The sequence below is a fragment of the Rhipicephalus microplus genome, unplaced genomic scaffold, assembly GCF_043290135.1.
Source record: "Rhipicephalus microplus isolate Deutch F79 unplaced genomic scaffold, USDA_Rmic scaffold_231, whole genome shotgun sequence".
NCBI classification, from domain to species: domain Eukaryota; kingdom Metazoa; phylum Arthropoda; class Arachnida; order Ixodida; family Ixodidae; genus Rhipicephalus; species Rhipicephalus microplus.
The window spans coordinates 224640-231394 of NW_027464802.1; the positions used below are offsets into that span (position 1 = coordinate 224640).

General features: G+C 59.7%; 1 non-coding gene across 1 annotated transcript; it reads left to right on the forward strand.

Moving 5' to 3' along the window:
- The first annotated feature begins 3904 nt into the window (after nucleotides 1–3904).
- LOC142792673 (small subunit ribosomal RNA) lies at nucleotides 3905–5719 on the forward strand. Its single transcript, XR_012891119.1, has one exon. It is a non-coding gene; the product is annotated as a small subunit ribosomal RNA (ribosomal RNA).
- The last annotated feature ends 1036 nt before the right edge of the window (nucleotides 5720–6755 follow it).

A 6755-nucleotide genomic window follows, 5' to 3' on the forward strand; every position in this document is an offset into this window, starting at 1 on the left:
GCGCCAATTAGCGCACGATATCGGCGTCTTTCGACGCGCTCGCCGGCGACCGTCGAACGAGTAGGGCAAACCGCGTCTGCCGGGGCGGGGTTTACGACGCCGACGCAAAAGTGGGAACCGCCGCTCGGATGTTGGCCGTTTTTGGCAGAGTGAGTGCTGGCACACCGGCGACGCGAAAGAGCGCGAAAGCGCCCACGAAAGTGGCGTATTTGGACGTGCTTGACGGCGACCGCTGCAGGAGTACGAAAAACCACGTCAGCCGGGGCGAGCGACCCACGGCGGTCTGGGTGCTTATCGCTGCTATTATAGGGGCACCCCGGCAGACGCAGAAAAAAAAAATTTTTTTTCGACCTTCTTTTTTGCTGGTCGAGCTCGGGTAACCCAGGTCGCAATGGGAGCCGCGCACGAAAGCGGCGTCGCGAGACGCGTTCGCGGTCGCTAGTCGCACGAGCTCGGCAACCGCGTCAGCCGGCGCGGAGTTCGGGATGCCGACGGCTAAGTGGGTACCGCTGCTCGGATGTTCGCCGTTTTTGGCCGAGTGAGTGCTGGCACTCCGGCGAAGCGAAACGGGGCCGATTCGGGCACGATATCGGCGTATTTCGACGTGCTCGCCGGCGACCGTCGCACGAGTACGGCAAAGCGCGTCTGCCGGGGCGAGGTTTGCGATGCCGACGAAAAAGTGGGAAGCGCCGCTCGGATCTTCGCCGTTTTTGCAGGAGTGAGTGGCGGCCCTCCTGCGAGACCAAGAAGCATCGACTCGCGCACGATATCGGTGTCTTTCGACGTGCCCGCCGGCCACCGCCGCACGAGTACGGCAAACCGCGTATGCCGGGGCGGGGTTGGCGACGCCGACGCAAAAGTGGGAACCGCCACTAGGATGTTCGCCGTTTTTGGCAGAGTGAGTGCTGGCACACCGGCGACGCGAAAGAGCGCGAAAGCGCCCACGAAAGTGGCGTATTTGGACGTGCTTGACGGCGACCGCTGCAGGAGTACGAAAAACCACGTCAGCCGGGGCGAGCGACCCACGGCGGTCTGGGTGCTTATCGCTGCTATTATAGGGGCACCCCGGCAGACGCAGAAAAAAAAAATTTTTTTTCGACCTTCTTTTTTGCTGGTCGAGCTCGGGTAACCCAGGTCGCAATGGGAGCCGCGCACGAAAGCGGCGTCGCGAGACGCGTTCGCGGTCGCTAGTCGCACGAGCTCGGCAACCGCGTCAGCCGGCGCGGAGTTCGGGATGCCGACGGCTAAGTGGGTACCGCTGCTCGGATGTTCGCCGTTTTTGGCCGAGTGAGTGCTGGCACTCCGGCGAAGCGAAACGGGGCCGATTCGGGCACGATATCGGCGTATTTCGACGTGCTCGCCGGCGACCGTCGCACGAGTACGGCAAAGCGCGTCTGCCGGGGCGAGGTTTGCGATGCCGACGAAAAAGTGGGAAGCGCCGCTCGGATCTTCGCCGTTTTTGCAGGAGTGAGTGGCGGCCCTCCTGCGAGACCAAGAAGCATCGACTCGCGCACGATATCGGTGTCTTTCGACGTGCCCGCCGGCCACCGCCGCACGAGTACGGCAAACCGCGTATGCCGGGGCGGGGTTGGCGACGCCGACGCAAAAGTGGGAACCGCCACTAGGATGTTCGCCGTTTTTGGCAGAGTGAGTGCTGGCACTCCGGCGAAGCGAAAGAGCGCGAATGCGCCCACGAAAGTGGCGTGTTTGGACGTGCTTGACGACGACCACCGCAGGAAAACGAAAAACCACGTCAGCCGGGGCGAGCGACCCATGGCGGTCTGGGTGCTTATCGCTGCTATTATAGGGGCACCCCGGCAGACGCAAAAAAAAAAAAAATTTTTTTTCGACATTCTTTCTTGCTCGTCGACCTCGGGTGACCCAGGTCGCAGTGGGAGCCGCGCACGAAAGCGGCGTCGCGAGACGGCTTCGCGGTCGCTAGTCGCACGAGCTCGGCAACCGCGTCTGCCGGGGCGGAGTTCGGGACGCCGACGGCTAAGTGGGAACCGCCGCTCGGATGTTCGCCGTTTGTGGCCGAGTGAGTGCTGGCACTCCGGCGAAGCCAAACGGGGCCGATTCCGGCACGATATCGGCGTCTTTCTACGTGCTCGCCGGCGACCGTCGCACGAGTACGGCAAAGTGCGTCTGCCGGGGCGGGGTTTGCGACGCGTACGCAATAGTGAGAACCGTCGCTCGGATGTTCGTCGTCTTTCGCCGAGCCAGTGCTGGCACTCCGGCGAAGCCGAACGGAGCCGATTCGGGCACGATATCGGCGTCTTTCCACGTGCTCGCCGGCGACCGTCGCACGAGTACGGTAAACCGCGTCAGCCGGGGCGGAGTTCGGGACGCCGATGCGAAAGTGGGAAGCGCCGCTCGGATCTTCGCCGTTTTTGGAGGAGTCAGTGGCGGCACTCCGGTGAAGCCAAGGTGCGCCAATTCGCGCACGATATCGGCGTCTTTCGACGTGCCCGCCGGCCACCGTCGCACGAGTACGGCAAACCTCGTCTGCCGGGGCGGGGTTTGCGACGCCGACGCAAAAGTGGGAACCGCCGCTCGGATGTTCGCCGTTTTTGGCAGAGTGAGTGCTGGCACTCCGGCGAAGCGAAAGAGCGTGAATGCGCCCACGAAAGTAGCGTATTTGGACGTGCTTGACGGCGACCGCCGCAGGAGTACGAAAAACCACGTCAGCCGGGGCGAGCGACCCACGGCGGTCTGGGTGCTTATCGCTGCTATTATAGGGGCACCCCGGCAGACGCAGAAAGAAAAAAAAAAAAAAATGGGGACATGGCGTGCGTCACCGTGCGGCTTCGCAGCGTTGCCGAAGTCGCCGAGCCCTTCGACTGAGCCGAACGGCGGACAGGGAACGTTGGTCGGCCGTTCTAACCTGTCGGTGCCACGCCGAGACGTCGTTAAGGAAAACCGCGTCGTGGGCCTCTACGACGCCGTCGAGTCGTTGTACGTTTGCGTGTCGGCGGCGAGTAGCGGACACGTCGTTCACGACTTCGGTCTTTCGCAGTCGACGCGAACTTGCGGAGAGTCGTGGTGCCTCACGTTTTCGGCAGAAACCGCGGCGGAATTTTCCCGTGCGTGCGCGCACGACCTCGGTGCTGTGCCGTCAGCGTAGTGTTGCACAAACTCGTGGCCTACCCAAGGTGCGGTACGTTTGCGGCCGTATCCTCGGTGGGAATTTCGTGAGTAGGGTCGCAAATTCTACGACCTCGGCGGGTTTGAGAGCGACGTAGACTTGTGGCACGCTCAACGTGCCACACGTTTCGGGGCACACCCGCGGTGAAATTTTCTCGAGTACGCTCGTATTAGTGCCCAAGGAGGTCTGGGTACTTATCGCTGCTATTATGTGGGGGTTCTCGTGAGCGGCGTACGCGAAAGCGACCGGGTGTCTGATATGCGGCGGGCTTCGGCCTCGTCAAGCGTGTCCTCGGGTCTGCTCCAGGGGAATCCACGGCAGTCGTCTGCAGCCTCATCCGCTTGATGCGTTAGGGGCTGGTTGTCGGACGGTGCCGTTTTACCACGATATCGAGGTGTGTTCCGTGTCGTCCTCGGGCGATTCAGATGCGAAAGCGCCGAAGACGCGGGCGTGACCCGTCGTCTGGCGGCTTTGCAGTCTCGGCTCCGTTGCTAGTTCCGGCCGGTCCACCGACAGTGCAGCGGGCTTGGGCAACCCGCACGGCGCGACCGAGTCGATGCAACGAAAAAGAGCGAGCATGAACGTGCTTCTTGCCGCACGGCTCCCACTCGTCTTTCGGGAAGGTTGTGCCGTAGCGAGCTCGAACGCCGTCATCTCGGAGTGCAAAATAAGCGTGTTGGGGCGCCTGAAGGTGGCCTCCGCCGCACACAGACTGCGTCCGGCCCGCCGAAGGCGAGGACGGACGCGCAGTCGAACGATTACCTGGTTGATCCTGCCAGTAATCATATGCTTGTCTCAAAGATTAAGCCATGCATGTCTAAGTACATGCCGAAATAAGGCGAAACCGCGAATGGCTCATTAAATCAGTTATGGTTCCTTAGATCGTTTCTTCCTACTTGGATAACTGTGGCAATTCTAGAGCTAATACATGCAGTGAGCCTGGAGCCCTTTGGGTAACGGGTGCTTTTATTAGACCAAGATCGATCGGGTTTCGGCCCGTATTGTGTGGTGACTCTGGATAACTTTGTGCTGATCGCATGGCCACGAGCCGGCGACGTTTCTTTCAAGTGTCTGCCTTATCAACTTTCGATGGTAGGTTACTTGCTTACCATGGTTGTTACGGGTAACGGAGAATCAGGGTTCGATTCCGGAGAGGGAGCCTGAGAAACGGCTACCACATCCAAGGAAGGCAGCAGGCGCGCAAATTACCCACTCCCGGCACGGGGAGGTAGTGACGAAAAATAACAATACGGGACTCTTTTGAGGCCCCGTAATTGAAATGAGTACACTCTAAATCCTTTAACGAGGATCAATTGGAGGGCAAGTCTGGTGCCAGCAGCCGCGGTAATTCCAGCTCCAATAGCGTATACTAAAGCTGCTGCGGTTAAAAAGCTCGTAGTTGGATCTCAGTTCCAGACGAGTAGTGCATCTACCCGATGCGACGGCTCGGACTGAACATCATGCCGGTTCTTTCTTGGTGCACTTCATTGTGTGCCTCGAGATGGCCGGTGCTTTTACTTTGAAAAAATTAGAGTGCTCAACGCAGGCGAGTCGCCTGAATAAACTTGCATGGAATAATAGAACAAGACCTCGTTTCTGTTCTGTTGGTTTTTGGAATACGAGGTAATGATTAAGAGGGACGGACGGGGGCATTCGTATTGCGGCGCTAGAGGTGAAATTCTTGGACCGTCGCAAGACGAACTACTGCGAAAGCATTTGCCAAGAATGTTTTCATTGATCAAGAACGAAAGTCAGAGGTTCGAAGGCGATCAGATACCGCCCTAGTTCTGACCATAAACGATGCCAACCAGCGATCCGCCTGAGTTACTCAAATGACTCGGCGGGCAGCTTCCGGGAAACCAAAGTATTTGGGTTCCGGGGGAAGTATGGTTGCAAAGCTGAAACTTAAAGGAATTGACGGAAGGGCACCACCAGGAGTGGAGCCTGCGGCTTAATTTGACTCAACACGGGAAAACTTACCCGGCCCGGACACTGGGAGGATTGACAGATTGAGAGCTCTTTCTTGATTCGGTGGATGGTGGTGCATGGCCGTTCTTAGTTGGTGGAGCGATTTGTCTGGTTAATTCCGATAACGAACGAGACTCTAGCCTATTAAATAGGTGCGGGGTTCCCAGCACCTTACAACCTTCTTAGAGGGACAAGCGGCTCCTAGCCGCACGAAACAGAGCAATAACAGGTCTGTGATGCCCTTAGATGTCCGGGGCCGCACGCGCGCTACACTGAAGGAAGCAGCGTGTCTTTATCCCTGTCTGAAAAGACTGGGTAACCCGTGGAACTTCTTTCGTGATTGGGATAGGGGCTTGCAATTGTTCCCCTTGAACGAGGAATTCCCAGTAAGCGCGAGTCATAAGCTCGCGTTGATTACGTCCCTGCCCTTTGTACACACCGCCCGTCGCTACTACCGATTGAATGATTTAGTGAGGTCTTCGGACCGATGTCCGGCGCGGCCTTTCGGTTGCGCCGGTCTGTTGGAAAGATGACCAAACTTGATCATTTAGAGGAAGTAAAAGTCGTAACAAGGTTTCCGTAGGTGAACCTGCGGAAGGATCATTAACGGATTGTGAAGGGTGAGCGCCTCAGCTGCGTCTGCGCCCGACACTTTCTGCCGCTGACCCCGTTTGGACGCGGGGTCGGCTTTTCCCCACGGGGCTGCCTGAATGTGGAGCGGCACCCCGTGACAAATTGTTGCGCCCAGCGGACGCCAACACCGCGACCTTGGACGGTCGGCCAGGTGGCGGACGCGGGTACAAACGGCGCAACGCACTCATAGGTCGGCTTTCGACCCGCCACTGCACCGTGGCTCGAAGCGCTCGAAATGCGCGACCCGACCGCTGCGGGACCGCCTAGTACTGTAAACAGGAGCGGCGGAGCGCGAACGGCGAGTCGTGGTTACGTCGGTAGAAGGCGAGGCTGCGCGTTCCCGAAACGCCAGCCGAGTGCCCTCCCGACCGTTCGAGCGTGCAAGAACGAGACCCGACAATCGCGCGGCGACTGCCAAGTACGAGAGGAACGGCACAAGCGTCGGCGGTCGGTCAAGGAACTGGCGATGTGACGGGTCCGCTGTGCACCAGTGCATACCGTCCCGCCGTCCGCGGCAAGCGCCTCCGCGTCCTCGGGTGACGGAGGCTGCCGGTCGGTTCTTGCAGGCGAGGGATCTCGCTGGCACCGGTTCGCGTTGACGCGCGGCCGGTCATGGCACGGCGATGCGACGGCCGAGGTGCGCAGTACTCGATGGAGGAACCGCACGCTCCGATGACCGTCCCGCCCTCCGCGGCGTATGCGTACCGACCGTAATGGTTGCAGCAGCGCCGGCCGGCTTTTGAATTCGCCACACGAAACACGGTGCGAGATCGCGGTTAGGGGAGCGTCGACGTTGCCAGGCGTTTTGCTTGCTGCCGAGGGAAAGGCGGCACGGCCACGTCGCGCTCGTCGCGATTAGCGGGTCTGCGCGCTTTGGGAAGGTGCCGCAACGACTTGCCGAAAGAGGAAGCACGGAAGAACGAGGGACTTGGACGTCCCGACAATTGAACGCACTTGCGGCCAGGCCCTTGCTGGCTTCGTTCTTCCGCCTCGAGTAGGCTCGTACGCG